Genomic DNA, 26711 nt, shown 5'->3' on the forward strand with positions numbered 1-26711 from the left:
TCTGGAGAAATAATCACTACTTATACCTCTGGTGGCTTTTGGGGGTGAGAACAGAGTGCACACAGGGTGACACCAAGTGACAACATGGTAGCTATGGCGCAAGGGACAAGGAGCAACTATGTGCCTCCTATGCGAAGAGGGAACAGAAAAAGAGACAGGAACAACATGGACTAAAGCGCACTATATTTTTTAAAAAATAATAAGTAGACAAATCTTCAAGAAACATCATGATATTTTGCTGATAGAGAGCTCATCATCCAATCCCAACCTTTTCAAAAACAACAAAATGTCTTCCTCAAGTAAGAGCCAGGCTTCCCATTGACGTGTACCCAGGGCTTCCCTATGTGTCTGCAGATGAAGTGGTGGCCGGTGGGAGGGACCTGAGACAGGCTGACAATCTCCTCCCTAAACCTCGCCTGCCCAACACAGCAGGGAATCTGTGGAATTTATGGAACCATGGATACTCCTTTGGATTATGAACTCTTTTCAGAAAACTTTGGAAGAGAAGTTCATCTAAAGGAGTAACACGATGATAGTGAAGTGAGTTGTTGGAGTGGCTGCGTCCTCTGACAGAACATAGTCCAGGAGAATTGTGGGACATGAAGAGGCTGCTGAGGAAGAAAAGGACCTTGAGAGTCACATCAGTGAAAGGCCATGAGGAGACAGAGGCACTCAATAAAGAGCTGTTATTGATTTTACAAATTGCTGCTGGGTGAGTGGAGCATGCCAGAGGGAAGGAAGGACAAGTTGAAGGTGAGGATAGGGAAGTTGATGATACAAAGGCAAATTTCAGCAGCCTTACACTGTTGCCCACACCACACAGATAAGATCAATGTAGAAGGACTTAAAAACTCAGACTTACTAGGAAGCCACTAATTCTATATATTTATGCTAAGGTTCCTTAAATTTAAGTGTAAGATTATGTAATCAATAAGCAACTTAGAAGATGTCTGATGTAACTAAAAAATAAAATCTTGGAGCCCTATTCTGGACAAATGGATATATAATTATTTTCATAAGTCTGATAAAATCAAATATGAATACAAAAAGAAAGTTTCTCTGCAAAGAATATTATATGAACACTGACAAGGATAATATACATTGGCAACTCCACAATGTAAGACTTCTTGGTATAATATATATTGGTTTAATCAACATATTATCATAAATATATTTTATATTTATTTCAAATATAAAATGCTCTATTATGAAATAAAACTGCTTTGAAGCGTGAAAGCTGATCGAGAAGAAGACATCTGCTAAAATATTGTTAGATAACTGAGCTATTGAGAGGTTTTTCAGGAATATGGGATAGCCTTGAAAGTGAAACAGTACAATGATAGCTAACATTTATTAAGCATTTTCCACTTGCCAGGCACTAAACAGCTATAGGAATACAATTTCATGTCCTCCTCTCAGCAAAATTATCATCCTGGGGAGGTCCTGCCACTTTCCCCATTTTACTACAAGGATATTTACAAAATTAAACTCACGTGGTTATTAAGCGTCTGAGCCTGGAATCTAACCCAGGGTCTCTGATTGACCCTTTCCTCCCTGCTGTGCATTCTTTGAAAAGGTATTTCCCACGGTGTTCCCACATGATGTGTAACTTTTAATTAGTGAAAACGACTTTTTAAAAAATTATCAGAACTTTTGAGTGTTACTCGCCAAAATATCTCCTTAAAGGCTACAAATTCCCATCAGGAACACCTGTGAAATGCCTCTTTTGTATCTTCCATTAGTGTCAGTTTATGAGCCAGTATCAAATAATCTGCTGCTCCATAACCACATCACAGCTTCCATCAAGCACCTTTTTCACTACATTTGGTTTGGATTTTGTTTCAGCAACCAATTCATCCCTAATTATAATGATTTGCCAACAATGAGACTGTTAAGACTGCATAGCAAATTCCTAAGGAGATTTCTATAGACACTCCCGCAGACAACATTACTGAGAAGTCTATCTAAAAGTCTGTCTAAAGGTTGTTGTTTGGATAAAAAGAAATAAAGTTTGTAAGGCAGTTAATACAACTAAATGAACTAACGCAGTTAATAGTGAGTGGCCATTAAATGTTAGGCACTTTGAACTCATCTCTTTCAACCCATATTCTAATAAGATAGAACTATTTTTGCACGTATACTACAAATATCATTGTATTGCAAATATGAATATTGATATAGAAATATTTAACTACAAATTTAGTTAAAAACATTACTATTTATAGGCAATCCGACCTTTTTGGTTTGTGTCTTTGACTCAATGAACTAGTATACACAGATAAAACAAACTGGTTTTAATCACCGACTTAAATTTAAAGTTTTATTGCATTTTACTTTTAATTCTCCCCATATTCCAAATGATCTGGAGAGACTTCATCTTAAACCATGAAAAGTAATTCTATCTTTCCCTAGTAAGTTAAAATATGCATATAATTATGTATCTCCTTATTTTTAATTCTAGTATGTACTGGAAGTATATAAATCTATGCATGATCTTGCCTTCTTGAAAACATGAAAATTTTATATTATTTTGCTTGGTGTGAAATTTCAAATTATAAACAAAATATTTTAGAAATAATTTTGTAAGTTCTCAGCTAAGTAAAATACCATCATTTGGAAAAATTACCTAAAGAGAGGAAAAGAGGTACATTTTGCTGTGTGGTAGCTTTATTCTCTCTTTTCTAGACTTCTTTGTCTTAACTTGGTGTTCTTAACAAGGAGAGTTAGCACGAATATCAGATACAAATTGTTTAACATTCTCTGAGTCTGTTTTTTCCTGTAACACGTACTTGTAGCAATCATGAAATCAATAGGAATCATGCACATCCTAACTGGGGACTTTACTAAAAAAATGTAAAACCAAAAATGCAAAATGTCTATGGCTTCTGTTTGTCAAGAATTGGTAAAGAGTCCCCTAGATATAGCTGTAATTGTTGAGCACGCATGCCACAGAGAACGACTTCTAGGTCCCTCTCGAACAGAATGCTCCATTAGGCATTCCACGGGCTCCCCCTTCCCAGCAGGCCTCTGCCCAGCCCAGTTGCCATAGATGGCCGTCAGACACTTGGAATGACATCAGGAGATAATCTGAGCAGGCTCTGCCCTAAAGAATTCAAGCTAGCAGGAGACTGAAGATATCGATGTCTTCTTGGCTGACAACAGCATTCCAAAGGTCAACCAGGGTGAAAAGAGGATGGACTTGGAGCTTCCAGTGCCTTTTCAACAACCAAGCAGCTAAGAAGTATAAGGAAGCTTCCCTGAAGGAAAAAATAAATAAAGACAAAAGAAGCCTGAAAGTATCCTAAAGGTGCCATGGCTATGAAAGGAAAATAAGGCAAGCTATTCCCATGAAGTCAGAGAATTTTAGGACTGATGACATCTCTACTTTTTCAAGGTAAAACTCACCAACAGTTCTCATCCTGAACCAATTCCTACCACTCTGACAACCTACTTCTCCAACATTTTCTGCTGTGACAGCCCCAGGATGGGTGAATATGGAACTTATCGGTATAGAAGTAGAAATTCTTCAGGAGAATAAGCATGGCTAACTTTCGCTGCAGTTTTCCACTTTTCCAGCCCCGTGCGCTACGTTAAATAGCTGTTTTAATCCTCGTAACAAAGTTTCGAGAGTATGTTCCACATTTTACAGATGAAGGAACTGAGGCAAAGGGAAGTTCAGTAACTTCTGTATAATCCTACAGCCACCACATGATAGAGCCAACTGGCTCAGCCACACGGCTTCTTCCTATGAGACCAGCCTTTTCACTAGGCAGCCATGGATGGGTTGAGGCTTCTACCTCATCTGTAAGCACTTGAAGAATTAAAAAATTTTCTCTTAGGTTATTAGATTTCAGACAGAATGAGAACACCTTCTATCACGAACCACATGCAAATCGTAACTTAGGAGAAAGACAATAATTCAAATATGCATTGGCTCAGGAGAAATCCAAGATTTAAAAAGCATTTTACTGTTATTGTTTTAAAATTATTTATCATTCATGAGTATTCTTATCTGAACGCTTAAGGGTCCTTACTAAGGGTTAACTTAAAAACTAATTACCATAAATGGCCAGAATTAATACTGACATTTCACCTCCAGATAACAATAAGAAATATAAGGGATAACCATGGCAAAACCCAACCAACCAAATAAAACACTGAAGTTAGAAAGTTTCTGCTTTGTCTCTAAGTCTTTATGATATGTTCTGTCGCCTTATATGTCTCAGACAGTGTAATCTGTAATGAAGTTTTGTTCAAGTTTTTAACATTTCTGGTCAAATGCCGCCTGAGTGATATCAGTCTAAGACATAATGAATGGATCTGATAATATCTTCATCGAATTTGAGGAAGATTATGCTTTGCTAACAATTCTCACCTCGTGGAACACCTTTCCTCCCTGACCTTAAGAGTGTTTAGTTCTTACTTTAAAAGGATAATTCCATTTCCTCAGAATCTGTTAAGTTTAAGTAAGCACAATGTCATCCCAATTAGTCGCTTTCAAAAGGCATTATGTGAATCTGTGACACTACCAATAAGACATCTTTAGTTTGGGAGAGAGTGTTATCCCCCACGCACCTTCTTCTTTATTAAATGGGATTTCTTCCTGGAGGAATGATTAGATATATTTCCTCTTGCAAAAGAGCACTTTTTTGTCTAAAATCTTCTGTCAGGTTACCTTTCTGTAATTTGCCTAGCCGATCCCACACAAGGTGCCCCGGGCTGGCACAAAGTGTGGCAGACCCTGTCAGGTGACCTTAGCTTCTTTCCAAATTTATGGCATGATTTTGGGATGCATCTCAACTTCTCTGAGCCTGACTTCCTTTCTCTGTAAAAGAAAAGTAGGTGCTTGTGTGTCTTCCCTAAGACCTCTTTCAGCAGGAAAATACTGAAATTCTGACTTTAAGACCTTCCACACCAGTGCCAAGCAATGCAAATGCAGCGAGTGTCCTAAAATTTGGCTGGTATCATAAGGGCGCTTCTTTCTTTTTTTCTAACCAGCATTCACTTAAACTCTATAGCAGCACAGTCCAGTAGAACTTTATGCAATGATGAAAATGTTCAACATCTCAAGTCGAATAAGGTGGCCACTAGCCGGCCGTGGCTATTGAGCACTTCAAATGCGGCTAGTGTAATTAAAGAACTGAACTTTAAGTTTTATTTAATTTTGATTAACTTAAAGAGCCACTTGCGGCTGGCCGCTGCCATATCAGTAGCAGCTTAGAGCTTCAAGAACATGACAATACAAACCCGAGCACTCTACGATGCCTCTGGAGCACAGATCTTTCGCCCACCCTTGGTACAGCTCCACAGACAGATCACAGAACAGCACAGGCATTTGCATTTAGTGATGGCATTTCGGCAAGAGAGCCAGGCACTGCTCTCGCGTGCTAACAAATAAAGGGGGGTGGAAAGGGAAAGGAAGTTTTGGGGGGTTTTGTGGGTTTTCTCCCTAGTATCCCAATTCTCCTTGTAGTTTGTGGCCTTTCCCCAGCCAAGACGCGCACATATCCACAGAGGGAGCTGAACTACTAGAGCCAGCGATTGGCTGTTAGTTTTTAAAATAATCCTGTAAACCCTGAGCGCTTGGGCTATCAAATCCAGCCACCCGGGACCCGTCCTTTCCTCTAGGCCTGTCAGGTGAAACATCAGGCAGGCTGGCGCGGGACAGGGGCGGCGGCCGGACCTGCGCGAGCCACTCTCGTTCTCCTAGGCTCGCAAAACGCTCGCAGCACTGCGGGCAGCCTGTGCCGCCGGAGGCGGAGCGCGTGCCAGCGCTTTGTGCACTGTGCGGGGGTGGGTTCATTATGTGCCTCGCTCCGACCTCATGCCCTGCTCTTTGGGATGGTCTTTCGCCACCCTAGGGGAAACATCCCCAAGATCCCCAAACCCGACCAGCACGGCAACTCCCCTGACACAGCCACCGCCCGTTTCCAAAGCCCACCCACCACCGCTGCGCCCTCCTCCCTTCCCCAAGAGACCACCACGCGGCCTCTTCGCAAAGCCACCGGCCGCTTTTCCCCAAACCGTGACACGACCTTTCTAGACACAACCCGGCACCGCGCCCCCGCCCCTCCCCGCGGCCAGACAGCCCGGCCCTCCCTCCGCGCCCCCAGGCCCAGCAGGCCCCCAGCAAGGCCCCGAGCCGCCTCCTCCTCGCCCGTGGCGCACGCACGTGGCGCACTCACCCCCTACTAGCTGCCTCGGAGCTCTAGAAACACTCCCGGGAGGGAGCCCCCGCCCCCTCAGCACCGTCCGCCCGAAGAAAAGTGGGTGGGGGGAAGTGGACACGGGCAGAAAAAGGAGTACATAGGTGGTGAGAGCGGTGTTGCAGGGGAGGCCCGGCAATTAACTGGATGGCGTTGCGGCTGTTGCGCCTCTGCTGAACGCCTAGCCGGCGCGGATTCACTTTCCACACAAATCATCTGGAGGGATTGTTGCTGCCTGCAATCAATAACTCAGCGGAGTGAGCTGCTGAAACCAGAGGCGTCCCCTGTCTGGGTCTTTAAGGGGCTGTCCGGACTGAATCCCAGCCCTTTGCTTCGCAGACAAAGAAGTGGGCACCCAAACGGAGGACGAGATTTTTAACCCCCACCCCCACCCCGATCCCCGGTAAAGATTTTTAAAAATTAAAGGGCACACACGTAGAGAGGTATCTAGAAGAAATAGTTAAAAGGGGAAGTCTGAAAATCCATTCTTTGAATTGAAGGTTTCTGTGATATTTTAAGAAATGGGATAGAATCAATGTTCCAATGAACATTTAACAATTTTTTAAGTAAAGGTAAAGTCCATTAAATTTAGCCGTGCATATGGATACTTTTAAGTCAGCCACACATTCGCAAGCAAATTACTGCTCAAGCCTTATTTGGGCATACTGATCCAGGAAAAGGAAGAAATGTATCATAATTTGTAGTGGCATTTTTAAAAGCCTTAACATATCTTTCAGACATTATTTCACGAAGATTGCACTTCTGTAAGGTGAAAAGGCCCTGGGAGATGTGTATCATGATTCCCACGTAGACTGGAAAGCCACGCAGAGCTGGGAGAAAGGGAATTCACTAGGTCTCCTGATACTGACTACCGGTCACCAAGTTTAGACTAACTCAGTGTGAGCCTGAGCTTAAAAGACTGAACTCAGCTAAGACTCCTAAAATAAAAGTGGCCCAAATCCTTCCTTTCGCCTTGACTCTGAAGCAACTTAAAAATAAAAATAAATCTTAAGAGATGTCAACCCAAATATAGAGGCTTTATACATCTTAATGAGTCTTTACTATGAAACGTCTTCTTGCTAATACAAATGGGAAAATGGATATTGACCATCATGGTCTGATACCTTTCAAGGTTGGGAGGACCAGACCCATTCTGAAGCCAAGGAAAAGTTCATCTGTGGCTCAAAGTCATAGAAAGCTAGTTTCAAACAGAGATGAGAACACAGGAGACTTCGTCTGTGCTTGATACAGTTCAATACTGCTTCAAAGGATAGGGTATTATTGTAATAGAATTCGTAAAGGGTACTGAATCCATATCACTAATCTCAAAAGTATTTAAAATGGGCCTTTAGGCAACACATAAAGTAAGCCCTTTCAGCAACCTCAGTATCCCAACTTGATAAATTTTGTTAGTTTGGGATATGATGGATTTGACTTTCTTCCTTGTAATTCTTCATCAGATATAAAATTAAAGATACAAAAATAAAGATCAATATAGGATCTTTAGATATGAGATAAAGGATATGATAAAACCTTGGCTTGGAATAAGAAATCCTCTGTGTATTACAGATTTGCAATCACAAGCAGTCCTTATGGTGTTTGTGCATGGGCTAACGCTGTAACTAAAGAATTTTTGAAATTTAGATATTTGGCACTATTTATATTAAAGATTATAATTATTATCACAGTTAATGATAATGTGAATTATTTTATATTCAATACACATTCATTTGGTTTAAAATTAGAATTAACATTAATGTTACTTCAGATTAGAAGTTTTAGAAATAAATTTATTTGAATCTACTTTAGTATCAGCATTCTTAAAAACTTTTTTTTAACTATATACCTTGTTGAACTCACACATTTTAAGGTGCCAAAGAAGAGTTGCAAACTGTGAAGTAACTTCTATGAAGAGATGAAGTAAAGAATGGAAGGCAAATGACCGTACGTGTAAGTGGTGAGTGCCTAACATCTGTCACATCATCCACCACAAAGTTCATTCATAAAACTGCCAACTCTTTGTCCTTAGATATTTATAGTGGAGACATGTATGAGAGTGATAGAGTTATAGAACCAGTGTATGCTTTATATTATAAGCAATACCATACCATTTTGCTTCAAGCTCACATCACCTTTCCGGGCCTACCTTTGCAAGTCTCTTTTACAATTACTCCATTTCAGGGGAGGTTATGTATGTCATCTCTACTGTAACTATAAAAAGATACAACCTTTTTAATGCTACTGGAATTTGTATCTTACTACTTTTTATACTTTTCCGAACTTGTATGTTCAATGATCCTGTTTGTGTTGAAAGTATTCTGGCTGAAGAGCAAATACTATACAGTTGAATAATCTTGAGGGGTAGATTAACCTACAGCCTTTCTTCATCTTAGGGTGGGTTGCTGTGGCAACCACCCCAGCTAACTTTAAAATAATCTTTTAAAGCTCACTTCAAGAGCTACACCCAGCGTGGGCCAAGCTTAAAAGCAGGCAGACCAGCGCACGGGGTGTTAGCAGACTGCTGATTTAATGTAGGGATGTCGTAAAGAGAGGAGGGTGGAGTAAGATGGCGTGCAACCCTGAAGAGAAATTGGCAATCAGCTTTCCCTAGAGTTAAAATCCTGAGGATCATGCTGTCTGTGACTTCTGTGGCTCTTTAATTAAATATATTGCTAAACAATTCTTTTGGGGGAAAAGCAAGTCAATATATATTTACATGTTTAATAAAGCACTTAGGATAACTATTTAATGAAGGGAATATTTGATGATTGGGAAAAAAAAAAAAAAGCTAGTTTAAATAGTACATCAATTCCAAATATCATTTTCTCTTAAAGAAAAGAGGAACAGAAAAGCCACTAGCTTCCAACTGGCTTAAATGATATAAGAACTTTCTATTTTCCAGTCATAGAACTGGAATAGATTGGAGAATTCATTTAACGCATAAGCAAACTGAAGCCCAGAAAGGACACACTCATTAGTCAGGCACCAATCTTGAACCAGAGAGTCCAGGCCTCCTAACACTTGATACAAGCTCCTCCCTACACCAGAACATCTTCTGACCCTAGCCAAGGACCAGTAGGCAGCAAGGATCAAGTTAATTTTGGTTAAAAAAAAAAGTGTCCAGAAGTCTTTAAAGAATAATACAAAGCACATTTTGGATTAACCACTTTATAGATGACCAATAAATAATTTTAAATCTCAGGTGACTTTCTACTGTATATTTCTGCATAATCTCTTCTGTTCTGGAACAACTATAGAGGCCCATGGGAAAGAAACTAATACTAATATTAACTTAGATCACACATAATTAAGAAGCTAAATCTGCTAAGGGGAATATCTTATATTTTAAGAGGCCAACTGTGATATATTCCAGATCTGAATTATTTTCAAATTATCCACAGTGCGGGGTTATACATATTTTTGAATGCTCGTACTATCATTGACAATTATGGGTTTGTTATGATGTTTAGTATTAAATAAATCTTAAAAATGTTAAAAGGTAAAATAGTTTCTTTTTGAAGGAAAACAATCTAAAACTGAAGTGTACTGTGGTAGATAGAAATATTCTCTATAATCCATCAAAAATAGTCTGGCCCAAAGTCATGTATTGCCTGTGTCTACTTGGCTCATGTAAAATAGGCTGTTATAATTCAATACATTAATTTCAGGCATTATAGCAATAAACTTAGATGTTTCTGCAAAATGGCTTGCTTTGTCAGGACTTTGTGACTGGAAAAAAGTAAATTCATTTCACTTTTACCACCATATATAGACATATCTTAGTAATCAAAATGTCTGTGACCTTTAAATTTTTGGATTTTTTTAAGAAATTGTACCTTAAATGAAAACCTGATATAGATTACCTCTGCCATATTTTTAAAATGAATTCATGATAGTAGCAAACTCACCGGATGAAAAACATCAAGCAAACAAATATATTGTAGATACTAAGCTGCAAGAAATATCACTCTTTCAGATGGTTTTTGCTTTGGGACAGTTTGCCATGCTTTCCTATAATAAAGCAAGAGAATTTTCTGAGCTGTGCTGATAGTCACAATGGTGATGAGCCAGAAGCCTGGAGGTTGCTCAGATCTACTTGTACTTGCCTGTAAAATCAACCTTCTCCTTTCAAGGGAAGCCTTGGGGCAGACACCTAAATGTTGAACCCACTCTTCTGAGAAAAGCTCCTCACATCAGATAGCCCCTACAATGAAGCAGGATGCTTTTCCAATCACCCTGTCCTCACCGTTAAAATAGTCTTCAGGCAGAGCACAGAACTTGACAGGAAATGCAACTAGTCATTGGGTTAAACACACAGTGCTGAAAGGAATTTTTTAAAGTGAGGAAATACCTTTAATTAGCTAGATATTTCAGTATACTCCCATTGTCTCCTCTTGTACATTCAGTTATTATTTCCCCAATGTATTTTCTCTTCTTCCTTTCACAATATTAAAATTGTTAAGTTTGGTTTAGACATTTTTATATAATCTGTAGTCCTACTGGCGTGCAATCTTGTCTTTCCATGGTTTGTGTAGTAGTTGGTATATTTTATCTTTGGCTTTATTGGGAGTGGTGTAAATTGGCTAGGGAGGGGAGGTGCCCAATCTCTAGTAGCCTTTCCTAAATCTTGAATATTAACCTATTTTTTTGGTAAGGAAAAGTGTTTACGATGCTTAACCTTAACATAAGTATCTTCCTTATCAGTCTCTAGTTCTGCTTCCTGTGCAGCTGAAACTCTTCAGGATAAGTGAAGTCATCAGCTATCGGATAGGGAAGCCTAATGCATTTGGGAAGTTGGTTTGGTTTACATGTTAATGCCCTGGATAAAATCCAGTAAGGTGTGGAAGAGAGAGAGTGGGAGGGTGGAGGGGGAAATCTCCGAGGAAGCTGCTGCCTCGGTAAATATTTCCAAACTGATTAGAAAGTTCACGGCCCCACGAGGAAGTCAAGATTTCAAATACTGGTAATTGTTTTATTATTTTGTACATTACGGACTACCACTTGAGATGCATTTCGGCTCGCTTTCCAGCCCTCCAGCCTCTCAGAGCCGAATTCTGGGCGTGCAGGAAAAGCGCGCTGGAATCGCGTGCTGCAGACATCCTGGACGGTGGCTTTTATGCGTGAGTAACAGAGGAGCGCTCCGACCGGTGGAAGAATGAAGTGGTTAACGCGTCTCCAAACGGGGGAAAAGTCACAAGAGCAACTATTAGGGTCGCGCTCCGATTGGTCAGAGGAAAGATCCCGACTTTAGAAGGACTTTCCTGCTGGCTGGCTCGCAGCGTCCCCGGGGATCGAGCGCGCGGCAGCCGGAGACTCGGTTCTCCGAGCGTCCTCGGCGGCGGCGCCGGGAGAAAGCAGCGAGCCGCCGCTCGCGGTGTTGTCTTCATTTCGTGCAGTAAAGAATTGTCATTAGGTTTGCGTATGGCATGTGCCATTACCCCACCGTAAAACTAAAATTAGCAAAATGTCAGGAATGGAAAGATTGATTCACCAAGATGCAATTATCATTTAAAAGTCCTTGATTGAGGTACTGATGTTCAGTGATTTATTCTGCATACCATATACATAATTAAAGTAGTGTAGTGGAGTAATTTATCAATCTAGTTGAGACTGGAGGGGTGAGGAGGGAACTGCTGTATGTTTGTTTTATTAAAATGCTCCAAGGTCTAGTCCCGCCCCCCTTTTGCAAGAGTGAAACTGATGATTTCTCCAGCTCGCGAGGAGAGAGTCAACGGTTTGGGATTGTGAGGGAGAGGGAGACGGAGAGGAAGAGGCAGCGCGAGGCAAAGGCAAGGACAAAATAAAATTAAGGGGAAAAAAGAAGGCAAGAGGCACTTCATCGGGCGTGCTGCTTAGAACCCCAAGCCCGTGTGCTCCGTTTTCCCTGCCACCCCCGCCTCCCCTCCCAATATCCTTTCCACCACTCCCCCCGCCCCCCGCCTTTTTTACGCGATGTTTCAAAGGCTGTGAGCGGCTCTCCTTTTCCCATTCGTCTTCTGTCACTTCCTTCCTGGACGCAGTTTTCTGGACGAGTCTGGTTACTTTTAATCCGGCCGGCCGCTGAGAGCCACTTTCTCCTCCTCCTCCTCCTCTTCCTCCTCCTCCTCTTCCTCCTCCTCCTCCGAGCGGCCTCGGCGCACGCGAATGCGCGGCCCCGAGCGCGCCTCCCCCGCGCGCGCTCCCGTCGCGCGCGCGCACACACACATCGTCTCCAGCTCTCTGCTCGCTGTGCTCGCAGTCACAGACACTTGAGCACACGCGTACACCCAGACATCTTCGGGCTGCTATTGGATTGACTTTGAAGGTTCTCTGTGGGTCGCCGTGACTGCATGTTTGAATCAGGTGGAGAAGCGCTTCAAGGCTGGATGAAGTAAAGATTATTATTTTTTTTCTCTTTCTCTCTCTTAAGAAAGGAAAATATCCCAAGGACTAATCTGATCGGGTCTTCCTTCATGTAAGTACCTCTGACATTTCTCGAGGAAATAGAAATAGCTTGGGTATTGTTTCTGAAATCTGCATCCAGATATTCCACGGCACGAGGTCTCTCCCTGTGCCTTTTTGAAGGCTGAAGTTGAGGTTTGTTGTGCGTTCTTTTCGTTAGATTCCATGATTTCCTTGTCTGTTGCTAGAAGTAACTTTTTAGATAGTCTTATCCATTTGTCATCAGTTATTGAAATCTCTCCTGCCTCGTTCTTGTCATACCAGTGTGTTTAAAGTTTCATGAAGTTAGTTCACGTCGTTAGCATCTTTGATATGGTGGAGCGTGTGGAGCCCGGTGGATTTTAATATTTCACAGAATAGTCTGTGACCTTGAAGTACATGCCTTAAGATGTAGCCGTTAGTTCACTGTGTAAAGATGCTCCTATGAGTTCCCCCAAAGACTCTGATTTGCTTTGGGTTGTGCTTCTGAGCCACTAATTCTTGGATTAGTTTGAGCTAAAGCATGGCTGTCTGTCAGAGTCCACCTTTGTGCATCTCCTTCCCTTACCAAAGAGCTGGCTTGATAGAGGGCTTCTTAATTGGTGTGGGCAAAAAGTAATACACTGGCCGTGGTAGTCTGTACATTTCACAGTTTGTATTGGGATTTCAGTATCTGCAGTGCTGTTCAGGTCAAGTCAAATACTTAGCTGTTTAAAAACAAACAAGGCTAAGTCACTTAAATTGCTTTCTGTTTGGATGAAAGTTACCAAACTCAGTGATAAAGTTTGGCACCAAGGAAACATAGATAGACATGGCACATTGTTTATTGTATTATTAAATATTATGCAAGTATTTAAATTTAACACTAATGTTATCTCCTTCCCAGAATATGGCTACGGAGTCTTAAAAGAAATTTTATATCTGAAACATTTCTGACTATTTTAGATCCAGTAGTTATTATTTTTGGGGAAAAGCTCTTTATCTTCATGTTTCAGGAATGTGTGTCTTTTGTACAAAATACCTTTATATGTAAATGCTGACAGGATAATAAGTAGAATCAGGCTCTCTGCCAGTTCTTTACCGGGTCCTCAGTGGAGAATTGCTTTGACACAAAGTGCATTGTACTATTGTGAATCTGATACTAACTCTAATAGTAACTGTCTTATGAAATGGTTAGCGACTGCATATATTTTCTAAGTTCTATAAAGGGAACTCCAGCCACTTCATTATACCGTCAAAAAGAGTGACCAGCCTCTTTTTCACTGGCACCTTGCAATGGAATTGTGGTTGCAGAGTAAAGATGTTGATGTAGAGTATAATAACTCCAACCCCTAGAGACTTGGTAGGGCATGGCAATGTGACCACCTGTGAACTCCATTTCACCTCTGTATTGCACACTAATTTTAGCTTTAAATAGGTTAACAATCTCCAATTTGAAAATAAAACATCTTATTTAATTTTTTAAAAATGTCAGTTTTGGCTAGTCTTTGAAAACGTTCAGTATGTACCAGTATGTCACAAGCAATATCTTTGTTTCTCTATCAGTTTCGGTTAAATATAATGCAACTGATAAACCATATTATTATCTTCTAGTGTATGCCTGAAATGATTTATTAAGTTAAAAGAAGCAGTTCTAAAGCAAGTGGGTTCAGAGCTTGACAGGTAAAATGAGATGTACCTATCTCATATTCTATCGCAAGAGGACAAAAATCTCTAAAATCACATCTCTCGTTCTCTTTGTAGGAAAGTACATATGGCTATACATTAGACTACTAATTCAATTCTAAAAGTTCTTCTCAAAACACACTTTAAACTCAGTATTTGTTTAAAATATAGTTCCTCAGTCACGTTAAGAAGATAATAGTTGGCAGTCATTTTACTTCAAGTTTTATGAAACTTTATAAAAATCTCCTGTTTTTTTACTAATGTAATTCATACAGCTTTGGAGTGTTTGTGGCATATTTTCCAGACTTCTTACTGAAGACAGTATTTTACTTCAGTCATTAATTATGCTATTTATATTCTAATTGTTGTGCATGTATGTGGAATAGAATGAAAGACAATATGAAACATGTAACTTTTATTAAATATTATTTGTCTCTTAGGTTTAATGAGCACTTGATAATAAAAAGTTAATTTTCCACCTTTCCTGAGCTGTTCATACTTTAAAAGTATGCAGTCACATATGTGAACTTTTCAGAATGGAAGTACGTTAACATTAAATCCACGAAGTTTCACTAACTAGGACTTTACTGTACCTTGTCTCTTTTCTTCTTTGCAAATATATTTTTCAAAATTTGGGGGAAATGGTTCATTCCAGTAGGGCAGAGAGCTATCTGATGATTCAAAATTGAATCCTGAAAAAGCATCATGTTTTAGATTTTTCAGATTTCTATGAATTCCCTCCTTGGCCCTCACATTACCAAATCAATAAATTGCATACCACTTCAGCCACATCTTTCTAATAAATGATTTCTTGTATTTAAATTTGTTTTATAAAAAACCGAGCTGAGTAACTCCTTGGCATAAGATAACATGATATTTCAAAACTTTCTTCTGTTTATTGTAGTATATTTTGTGGTTTTATTTCCCAACTCTACATGCGGTATATTTTGAGTCTATGAAATCTCAGAAAGTGACAAAAATGGGGAAATATCTGTGCAGCAACACTTGTGCTACATAACAACAGCAAAAATAGTTATTAAACAGAGAACCTTGGCTTCAGGGACATGATTCAAAACAACATGGAAGAATTTCATGTTCAATTAAAGGTCGCAGAGTGGACTTTAAAGAGATTATTAATAAAGTTCTACTTTTTTCTCTAAAGCACATCCTCTGAGAAAACACTGCACAAATTAATATCTAAAACTTGTAAAAATGCACATATTCATTTTGTAAAGATAGTGATTGCCTGGACACAATGAAAAGATTTAATCACTGAGGTGCAGTCCGTGTGCTGTGTGGAAGGATGGGTGATTAAGATCCCCAACCTCAGCACTGTACCTTAATCTCATGGGCGCGTGGACTGCCCTGCACTCTGCAAAGCCTGACTGTTCACCGAGATCTGTCATCTTTAGGAAATCAAACCAGATTACAGAGGCAATTCACAAAACCAGGAGCGACAAGAGAGTCTGTGCACCTTACAAAAGGCGGATTACGCAGTTCACATGTTATTTTGATAGGTCAAAGATAAAAGCTGATTGTCGAGGAATGGCAAGACACTCCAATTTCAAATGATTGTAGATAAGGATACCACAACCCTGTTGCTTCATCGTAATGCAGAGCCATTCAAACAGTGGAAAACTCAGTTTTCAAATGACAGGCTTTCAATAGTGAAATAAGAGCAAACATGTCCTTTATATATTTGTCTTCATTGCTTAAATTTTAAGTTCCATCACTTCTTTGGGAACAGGCATCAAGTTCTGGCTGCTTCTGGGAAGCAGTTATTATAAGGCTAAATTGCAGTAGACATTTTCAGAGGCGTTGTAGAGAGCACAAAACAGAATTTGCCAGAAATAAAACATACACCCATGGTATTGAGTAACTGAGCAGAAAATGCATAGTAGTCGATAGCCATTATGTTACTCTGTTACCAAATATATTCTTCATAAAAATGTGTAATTACGTAGTTAAGAATCCATACATTTGAAATATATCTTGATAGATATTTATTGGTCAAATTATATATATTTTATGCATGTTATATAAAGATCATTCTTTACAACAAAATATGATGTTTTGAGAGTTTATTTCAGAGAATAAAGTTTTGGTTTACATAATAACATTTTGAAAACTCCAACTTCTTACATGTCCAACCCTGCGGTAATTTCTTGCTTCTTGACAAATTGAAGTCCTTTTTTACCCAACTGATGCCTCCTAGTGTTTCACACAATAAAACACTAATGAGTCACCCATAAATGTAAACATTGTGTTTTCATTGCCTACATCTTTTGTGATACATAAAATTAATATTTATGTGTTTAATTTTCTGTGCATTATTCTAAGAAGATAGGAAATTCTCGTGAATGAGATGTTTCATCTGAGTGGATTTGTGGCACACCCTTGCAGGTTTTCTTTGACCATAACAGTATCTTACAAAGTTTTAATAAGTTTGTTGCCTTCAGTTCCAGTTTATGTGTTCACTGTTTATATTCCTTCTTATTCCAAGTGAAAAACATAGGCAGAACAGCAGAGCTTCCATTTTGTAGGCCCGGAAATTATGAAGCTGAGCTCATCCGGGAATGCCTGATGAACAAATTGCAAAGGGCCTAACCATTTCATTTAAACACTAAGATATCTTAAGAGAGGGATAAAATTTTGCCGACTCTGTGTCTTTGCACTTGCAAATTTCTATGTAAAAGTGGAAGAAAGAGAAAGAGGGTTTAGAAAAAAATTAAAGTGCATAGATTCCCACAAATATGGAGTGTATCACTTTATTAGAAAATAACAATAAAAACACTTGCCTTGGGAGTATATTATTCTGCATAATAGAGGGAAGACTCGTTAGAACATAAGTTCCCGTGACCAGCAGATTGTCTTAATGAGGTAGAAGTTAGTGGATTCCAACTTTGGTGTAAGTTTTCTGTCATTAGGATGATGAGCGTGGATTCCCGATATTCTTGCCCTTCTGTGATTTCAAACAGCTTTCTGATTCTGCTTATGAAGATGGAGACTTTAGTTTCTGAACATTTTTTTCTTTAAACTATTTATGAAAGGGAGGAGGCATTCCTCTAATAGGTCTGAAATTCAAAGGATGCGCTCAAAAACCTGTCACATTTATGGGCCTCTTCTTGAGTTGTCATACAAGACACACGTGTGCAAAAACATCCACAAATTTCTTCCACTGACACAAGTGCTCTGAGCATCCAAACGTAGACACTAGACTGAACGTTGTTCGTTTCTGTTGCCCGTGTGTGTGTCATTTAGTTCTCCTGATTCAAAACACACAGCATTTTAACAATATTTGACTCTCATTTAAGATTTTCTAATTTGGTCAATAATAAAGGGGTATTACAATTCTGTGCATGTTGGACACATTTCAAAGAATGTAAGGGGGTGTGTTCCTTTCGTTCAAGGAAGCAAACATGTAGAAAGGGGCGGACCTTTCCCACAAGAGCCGCATTTCTTCCCTTGGAGAATTGAAGCAAATATGCAGTATGTAAGTGAATAACAGCATGAGAAAGAAAATAATTTCTAATGGTCTGCTATAGTTAGTGTGCAGCAGAAACTGTCAGGTTTTCTTAAAAGCGCTTCTTATTGACAACCTTTCTCACAATGAATGCTGGATAAAGTCTGTGAAAGTTTTGTAATTTTAATATTATTAAACTTCTATAAAGTGCTCTAGAATTAATTTTGCTCAAAACAAGAATTCAATAGTAACCGTTTTACGGATGTTTTGAGGCATAAAGAAATAAAGGGAGCTAGGAGCACCCATTCCCCACCTCTCTCTTTTAAGAATAAGTAGAAGGCATCAGTGTTCTTGTGTCAGTTTTTGTCTGTGCAAGAAAAATGAAGAAATCCTATAACAAAGAATACCATTGTAAATAATAAGGTTATAAAAAGGATTATCCAATCTTTGTCTCACATTTTCTATGATAGTACTTTAATGTTAACTGCAAACCAAACCAGGTGATAATATGATTAACATTCATTTGTCATCACCAAAATGCATTTGTTGTACATTGTCATTGTATCACCCAAGTTGAATCTCTGTATTTATTTTTAAGATATAGCCAGTGTAAACAAAGTTCAAGTACACATGAAGAGAATCTTTTGAGGAGATTATGAAGAAAATTGGTGCTGTTACAAGCCATCAAAACAGTAAACCTATTCCGGGCAGATTTCTGCAGGAATCATTACTCTTTAATAATGCAGACATTATAGAGACTTTATTAATTCTTAATGCTGTAAGTTTGAAATGAATGGAGCAATGTTGTTCATCCTGCAAGTGGTTGTGACTCATGTAGAATGACAATGCAAATATTCTAGTAATGATTTAAATGAAGTACTTTAAACTTGTTTTCAGAGGCTGGAGAAACTGATCTCCGAAGCAGTCCCTGGTGAGAACCTGCTTTTTCCAAATAGCATCCTGAGTGTGGTCTGGTTTTCCTCTTGTATCTTGTTGTCATAGATAAGATGCACACGAAGAATTCATATAAATTGTTCTCAGATGCTATGGCTCGCTAGCGTATTGGATTAAAAAAGCAGTGGATATGGTCCTTTGATAGAATGTGAAGTGTTTTTTTAAGTAGCTAACAACTGCCTCTCTCTTTTTTTCACATGTTTGCGATTCTTTCAGCAAGTAAAAATGATAGCAAGAGAATGCGCCTTTCCCTGAAACCCAAAGATGGGCAGCTTTGGCTTAGATAAACTTATTTATTTGCAAAATTATAGAATAGATTCATTAATGTAAATAAGAGGGGACAGACAAGGACAGACAAGGAAATTAGTCTACTACTTAATAGAGTAAACATGACTTTTTTTTAACCTTCCAATTAATTGTTGGCCATGCATAAGGTGTCTAACCAAGACTGATTATGGAAAGCTGGTATTATTGCTTAATGTAAAATGAGGGATTGGGATTTCTTTAAAGTAATTTTGAAGATGTGATTATTTAGCAGAAATATTCACTGGAGCATTTTATTTTTAGAAATCATGGTCACACAAGGAAGCCTTTATAGGACCGACTACCTAATTGCAGTCAAAGATCCCTTTAATGAATGAACACACACATACAGAAGAACACACGTTTTAAGAATGTAATGGCCCTCTATTTTTCTCATTTTTTGCCCTGTTCTTTATATCTGAATAGAACTTACGTGTCTAAGCAGATGTTTTAAGTTATATCCTTCATGTAGGTGAGTCTGTAAATGTACCATTTAACTTAAATGGCTTTGTGGGAAGGTAGTTTGAGGAGTTTAAAAAGGAAAAAAAAAGCCTCCAGTTACTATAGTTTCAGCTCTTTCTTTTTAAAAACAGTAATTACACTCAGGATAAAGAAAGAAAAATAAACTCTTTTAATTCTTTGTAGCGTCCACAGTTTCTGAGGTAGAGCTCAGTGTATTTTTATTTCTGAATATGCAGGGCAGGTACTGGCAGCAGAGCTACAAAATGAAAACTTCCTGGCTGCAGACCAGATCCAGTGCACAGTGCCACATCATAAACTTCCCCTCTTCTGTCTCGGAGTGATTTCAGCCCGAAGTAATGTCCTTTTTTCCCCTTGCGTAGGCTAAGGAGCAGAGGGCCTTCTTCCTGGGCAATCGCTTTGGGAAAGGAAAAGCATAATGTTTCTCTTCTTTAACTTGAAAATTCTGCCTCTTAAATCACTAAGACATTAACTGCGAAGTGGATTCAATATGCTTCCCTTTTCTTCCCGTGTAGCAGTTTAGAACGCATAAAACAATAGGTGTGGGATAGGACAGGAGACCTCTCCCCACCCCCCTCCGCCAGCACATGCAGGGCCAATCAGATGTCTGTTTTTTTTGTTTTGCAGAGAAAAATATATAATAGTTTCTTTTCAATGAAGACTGTGCATTATATTCCAGATATGTTAGGTCATTTTCTGATGCAAATTAACATTGAGTGTTTTTTGTATTTATCTCGGGAAATAGCAATGTTCCACCACAATCTGTGTCTCTACAGTAATTTTTATTGATAAACACTCACACTTTTAATGATTTACTAGGTCAAAATACAGAATACAAAGAGAGAAAATATGGGCTTTAGTTTTCAGATTTGCTTTATGCTCTTCATTTGAAAGGTACAGTGTAAGGAATGTGCTTATTACCATGCAAAATAAATCAACTTATAAATATCTGCATTAATATTCTTTGCATTTAAAACTGCAGTCTGAAAACTCGTACTTCTCCTTGTAAAATAAAGTAAAAAATTGCTAAAACTGCTCTTTAATTACCAGTTACATTTTCAGCTGTTACCAATGTGATTTTTAAAAATCCTATTAAAAAATAATTTCTAGCTGCCATGGCTCCTTTCAGTCGGTAACAGAATTCTCATTTGTGTGAAATGTAGTCAAATTATTGCCAGCACACCTTTCGAAAACTAGCTTTCTCTTGTACAAATGTATTAAGTGGGGAGCCTTACGTAGAAAGCATTACTATATAATACATATTTGTTTCAACTTTATTTTTAAACTAAATTATTGATTTAACAGTATACAAATGGTATATAAATGTGAGTTTAGTCATTAACCCACTAAACCAATTATTAATTGCCTGTATAAAATTTACCAATCAGGTCCACAGTTAAATGTAATTTAATTTTATTTCTCTTTAAACTAAAATAGATAAGAAAGATAATTTTAATTATGTTTAAAGATCAAGCAACTATTTTTCTGTGGATGCAAATGTTTCCTAATAAAGTGTCAAGAAATTAATACAACATAGATCTTAAAATGTAGAAGGGAGCTCATAAGAATATGATCACAATGACCTATTCTTGCCATAACTGTTAGGAGCAGACACCCTACACCTGGCACACTGTCAAGGCCCTTTAGCAAAAGGAAAAAAATGTCAAACTTTTTTTGCATGTAATATACATAGGAGTCTATAATTTTTTGACATTTGTTTCCTACAAAATTAGACATTCTATTGAAAAATTCAGATTCAACCTTTAAAACTATGCTTTTATTTAGGATGTAGTATGAGACTTCTTGGAATTCTCTCGAACCGTAGGATAATGTGAATCATGAATAAATATTGTTATTTAGATGTATTGTAAAGTTTCAATTGTTTAATATGTAGATAAAATTTTTTAAATAAGAGATGGATTATCTTACTATTATAAAATATGATTAAAACATGAATCTCTTGGAGGTTCCCGTAGTAGGTAATTCTCCAGGCAAGAATTTTAAAACTTTTAAACTGTTAACCAATAAATTGCTAAGTACTCTTTTAAGGTGCCTGGTTTCCATTCACATTTGAGGAGGTTCATTAAGTTGTTGGGTGGTCTTTAAGTAAAGGTTTTGTGGTCCACAAAGTAGATCTTTTCACCCTTCTTCTGTAACAGTTAATATTAATATGTTAAAAAGGTATAAATCCAGACCTAATTCCATCAGGATTTTTTTAGTAGCTAAATGAAGACTAACAAACTTGGCTATTAAAAAAAACTCTATCCATTTGTTCATTTCTAGTATTTATCGAAAGACCACTTAGAGTCTGTATAGGTTATAGGTTATGGAAATAATTTTGACTACACTTTTCTTTTTTTTCACGTTTGAGTTTTTCTCTCCTTGCATAAACCAAAAGGAAATTCCCACGATGACATTAATAGATTTGCAGAGGGCCCGGGAGGTCCTCCGCTGCTTGTTTCCCTGCGGCCCTTTGGTTGACGCGGATGGACAAGGTCCCTTCTAGCACTGTTGGATCTTGCTTGAGTTAGAGTGAGTGCTATGTGATTTTTTTCCTGCCTCTCATTTTATGGCTTCAAAAATCAAAGAATTCTTGACTTCACCCTTGTTTTCCTCAAATTGTTTTGGGATTTTTCTCCCGAGTTCCCTTCTTGCTTCAAAATAGTTGGAATTGTGAGAAAGTGAGCACGCTTTTAACTTGTTTTGACTACACATATGAGATCATAGACTTGTTTCAGGTGTTAACCTACCTTCTTACACTTGGGAGATTGATGTGGTCCATCACAGCCCAATACCATGTCATGAAAGAGCTCCAGACCCTGATCTTGAAACAGCGAAGGCTACAGGATGGTGTCTTTCTAAGGAACCGCCGACAGCTTTTAGGTACATCCGCGGCAAAAATGCACAGCCTCATGAAGGCTCAGGAGGTAGTACAGTTACTGAACTAGTTGAGTCAAATTGTGGCTTTCATGATGTTCTGTGAAGTATTGGGCCAAAACTCCAAGAGGAGGGTGTGTGTGTGTGTGTGTGTGTGTGTGTGTGTGTGATAGAGGGAGAGATAGGTGGAGGAAAGCAGAGAGAGTGAGAGACAAAAAGCATGAGAGGACGAGGATGAATGCAAAAGAAAGAGAAAATCAATTCTCTTGATTTGCAAGCATAGAGTTTGAAGACCCCATTGCCATACTTAATGTTTCTTTAATCATAAATATGTGTGCTAGTAGACAAATGGGCCGATAGGCAATAGACAGTACTGGTTAAGAGCAAAAAACAAACTGGACTCAAAGTTCAGCCTCCCATTTACTGGTTAGTGGGCTTTAGACAAGTTATTTAACCACCAGAAACCTCAGTTTCAGCATCTGTAAAATGGGGATAAAAATATTACCCATCACCTAAGAGTTGTTATGAGCATTAAATAGGGTAATACAGACAAAAGCACAATGTAAGTGATCAGTAATTAGTAAATTATTATCGTAGCACCGATCTATATTTTAATCATTTTATCTTCCTGCCAGTGATGATCACTTAGAAATGCTTGGTGGGATAATTATTATGAACTTTTTCTTTAAATAATACTTTCATACCATTAAAATTGGATCACTTTCAGGGCGAGTCTCTAATTCTGATGCTATGTTAGGTCAATGTTAATGATCACTAAGTACAATATACTTCTTTCTCCAAGAAAATCAAAACCTTTCACAGATTAGATGTTACTAAATAAATATCATTATTTTTAGAATCAGAAGTGGAACCAAAGAAAAAAATAGTTTCACCTATGTGTTTTAAAAGCCATTTATTGAAAGTTCTGAATTCCAGATAGATTATTGCTTAGTTTTAATAAAAATTCAGTTTGGAGGAAGTATTTGATGTACATAGAGTTATTAGGTAGTTTTAATGGTGAAAACAGCCTTACAAGAATTCTAAAGGATTTTTTTTTTCCTTAGCATCAGTATGATTGCTAAAAAAAGATTATCCGCTTTTGAAAGATTCGTTAGTATTCTTGATTTTTCTTATCACGCAATTTTAATTATATGTGGAGATAGAATTAATTTATGAAGAATGAATGTCATTTTACACATCTTTCTATTCCTTCACAATCACTCTTGCATATAATAGTTATTCTTTATATATTTGTTGAATAAATTAATGAATTGTATTTACTCATGAAAACACGTTTTTTATTTGAATAGTTAAAAAATAAGTAAATGAAACTCGATTGTCCTTTTTTCCCCAGATATGAAGGACTGTTCATTTTAATTATAGTTTATCAACTTTGAAATGATGAACAAGTGAACTTAATTTGGATATTTTTCTTCGTATGAAAGTAGTACAGAAAATGCAGAATTTTACCTGAGGATTACACCTTTTGAGAACGCAAATAAACAGATTTAGGTAGGATGTGGATGAAAATGGGAATATTTCTGGTCTCAGAGTCTGTTTACCACTTTTTTGTTCAGCTTTTATATTTACTTAATTTCTCAAAGAAATTCATATTTTGGATGGCAGGTAGTGTCGGTGAGGCCTGCCCAGTGTAGACAGCCTGTGGAGTTGCAACTACTTCAAATTATTCTTGTGTTCTTGAATAATACCCCTCCAGTGTGCATCTTGCATTTCTGCTTTCTTTTCTAGCCCTGTTTTAATGCCTGGCTAAAGAGTATTCAGTGCAAGGAATACTTGCAGAGTGGACTTCCCTATGGTAAAACAGCATGGACAGCTCCCAACACTGCAATCAAGGATGCCTCTAAAAGCTTTAATTTAAAAATAATAATAATAATAATAAGTCTGCATGAAGATGATGGAGCCCTCTAAGGCACATGGGCTTAGAGAATTATTCCCATCTGCAACCCCCTCCCCCCGCTTAGTAGCCCTTTCCAGGGTTATGATTACTGGAAAATGGCTGTTAATCACCAGATTTTTTTTTTTTTTGACTGCAGCTGCTTCAGTCAGACTACTAATCTATTAAACAACTTCATCTCCAGTTTAAAATTTGCATTGTATACTGTATAGAATAAATTTTCATTGTAATCAGAGCATCCGAGAGAACTTCCTGATATGATTTATAGAAGCACATTTGTTTTTATGTATGGACCTCTCTAGTGCTATTGAGCCAACTGTCTAAACAATACTGTGGTTGATCAGCATAAAATAAAATATTGTAGCCGTATTGAGTGCAAGCAGCATTTACAATAGTCACATTTGCAGAATATTTGAATTGTGGCATCTCTAGCACTTGACAATATAATACCCACATAATTCAAAAGTTAACCCAGATATTTAAAATTTGACTTGAACCTGAAAGAGTTTTTAGAAGTTTAGCATTCTTGTACCAGACCGTGGTAGAGTGGTTTGGCCTCTTTTTCTACCTTAGTGCTTATTATATCTGCCATAATTTGAAGAAATAATCCAAAGCCTGAGTCAATATTGAGTGCTAAGAGAAGACAAAACAGCTCTAATGTACAAAGGACCCTTTTAAAACACATTCTTATATGTAAAATTGACAGGCTCCACGAGGGGGTTGGATGAAGTTCATCATGTTGGAAAGAATGTTTCAATTAAAGTTGAGCACTTTCTCTTCCAGGTCTTTTTTTCTCCCTTTTTTATTTGCTGTGCCAAGGTATCCATGTGCGTTTTTCCACTGTCAGCTGGCTCCTGCCCAGCAGATGCACACAATCTGTTCTGCTGTCACTAACAGGGTTCGGTTTATGAAAAGAATGTGTCAGAACATGCCACTATAGTCACTTTTACAGGTTTTTTTTAAAGAGTAACTGAGAATATATGCATTGCCCTAGTTTTATTGTGCTCAGTCTTTAAGAGATTTCTAAGAAACTTTTATAATATTCATAGACCAAAAGCTTTCTTCCATATTTCTGACCAAATATTTACTTTCTGTTAGAAATAAAATTTTAAAAGTTCACAAACGTCTTTAATGATGAGCAAAATGTATTGTATTTAAATTTAAGAGTAGATTTTCATAGGAATGTTTAACATAGACCAACGATTTTTATGAAAAATCAAATTTTCAATTACGAAATTCATAGTCAGTTAATACGTATCTCATACTAAAAAACATCTACTTTTCTATTCCAGTCAGGCTTTATTTTAAAAATATTGTGATATACTCTTTAAAGCATGGTTATAAATTCTAATATTTGACTTGATAGATAATATTGGTTCCTTTAAGTCTTTGATATCATTAAATTAAACCAAAAGCTGTAAAACTATCAAATACATCCTTGCCATGTATAGAGAGACACTTGATAAACTGAACTCTCTGAAAAACCTGTGACGTTTTTCTCTTGTAGATGCTCACATTTTAAAACAATTTGTGAACTTAATTTTTATTTATTAGGGTGTCTCGATTCCTATCAACTATGCTAAGTAAAAATTCAGTTTTTTGTTGTCTCCTTCATAGAAAACAATTTCTCTGGTTTTATATAATAAAGAAATTTTGAACAATGGAAACCCGCATTCACTCCTGAAATAATGAGCTTAAGAATTCAGCAGAATTTGGAGTTTTAAGTATGTGTAGTAAGTACATACTCCATCTATCTGAACATGAGACAGATAATGGACACATTTACATTTTGTATACAGATCCTGGCATTTAAATATCTCCCAGAACTCAAGATTTTAAAATGTACTTAAGAGCTAATTTTAGGTTTTTAGAATAATTTTTGATATGAAGAGCAACTCAAAGTTCAAGAAAATTAAACATTTTTTATCAAAGTTATAATTCACAAGAGCTAAAAATGAAGATTCAGAAGCTGTATTAATGAATAATGACTTATACAAATTATGCATTAATTGTGTATATTTATATAGGAAAACTAGTTATTAGATTTCGACATAAAGAAAATTTATGAAATACATTTTAAAGCATAATTTCTGTCAGAAAATTTTCTGGTTATGAAACTGGTATATTGTCATATAGACAACTCAACAATATACATTGAGACCTTTTTGAAACAACTTTGCACATTTTAAAAAGAAAATAATTTACTGGGAACCCATTGGCTCTGTTGTGACATTATATAGCTTAATTCCTAAATTAACTTTCTAGAGTTGTATCAAATGATTGTTATAGTAAGTTTTCTTAATCCCTCCAGAAAGAGGAATCCTTGTCCATTATATTTCAAATATAGCCATGTATGCATGTCTGTCCTAAGTTGATTCTGTAATGTTTTTGATGATGTGAACAGGGACATATATTTAAGATGAGTGGT

At 37.6% G+C, this 26711-nt stretch overlaps 1 protein-coding gene across 40 annotated transcripts in view; it reads left to right on the forward strand.

Annotated features, from left to right (window-relative positions):
* Positions 1-26711, forward strand: part of MEF2C (myocyte enhancer factor 2C) — a 164543-nt gene that overhangs the window by 7680 nt on the left and 130152 nt on the right. For 6 of the 40 annotated variants that reach the window (XM_070569732.1, XM_070569748.1, XM_070569730.1 and 3 more), the window contains exons 2-3: positions 8077-8163; positions 12616-12660. The gene's annotated coding sequence lies outside the window, so the exon portion shown is untranslated. Of the gene's footprint in view, positions 1-8076; positions 8164-10782; positions 11327-11886; positions 12661-26711 lie in introns of those variants that run through there. The other 34 variants (XM_070569751.1, XM_070569696.1, XM_070569714.1 and 31 more) reach the window with 25 other exon arrangements.

Source organism: Equus przewalskii, chromosome 13 (assembly GCF_037783145.1).
Source record: "Equus przewalskii isolate Varuska chromosome 13, EquPr2, whole genome shotgun sequence".
Classification (NCBI taxonomy): domain Eukaryota; kingdom Metazoa; phylum Chordata; class Mammalia; order Perissodactyla; family Equidae; genus Equus; species Equus przewalskii.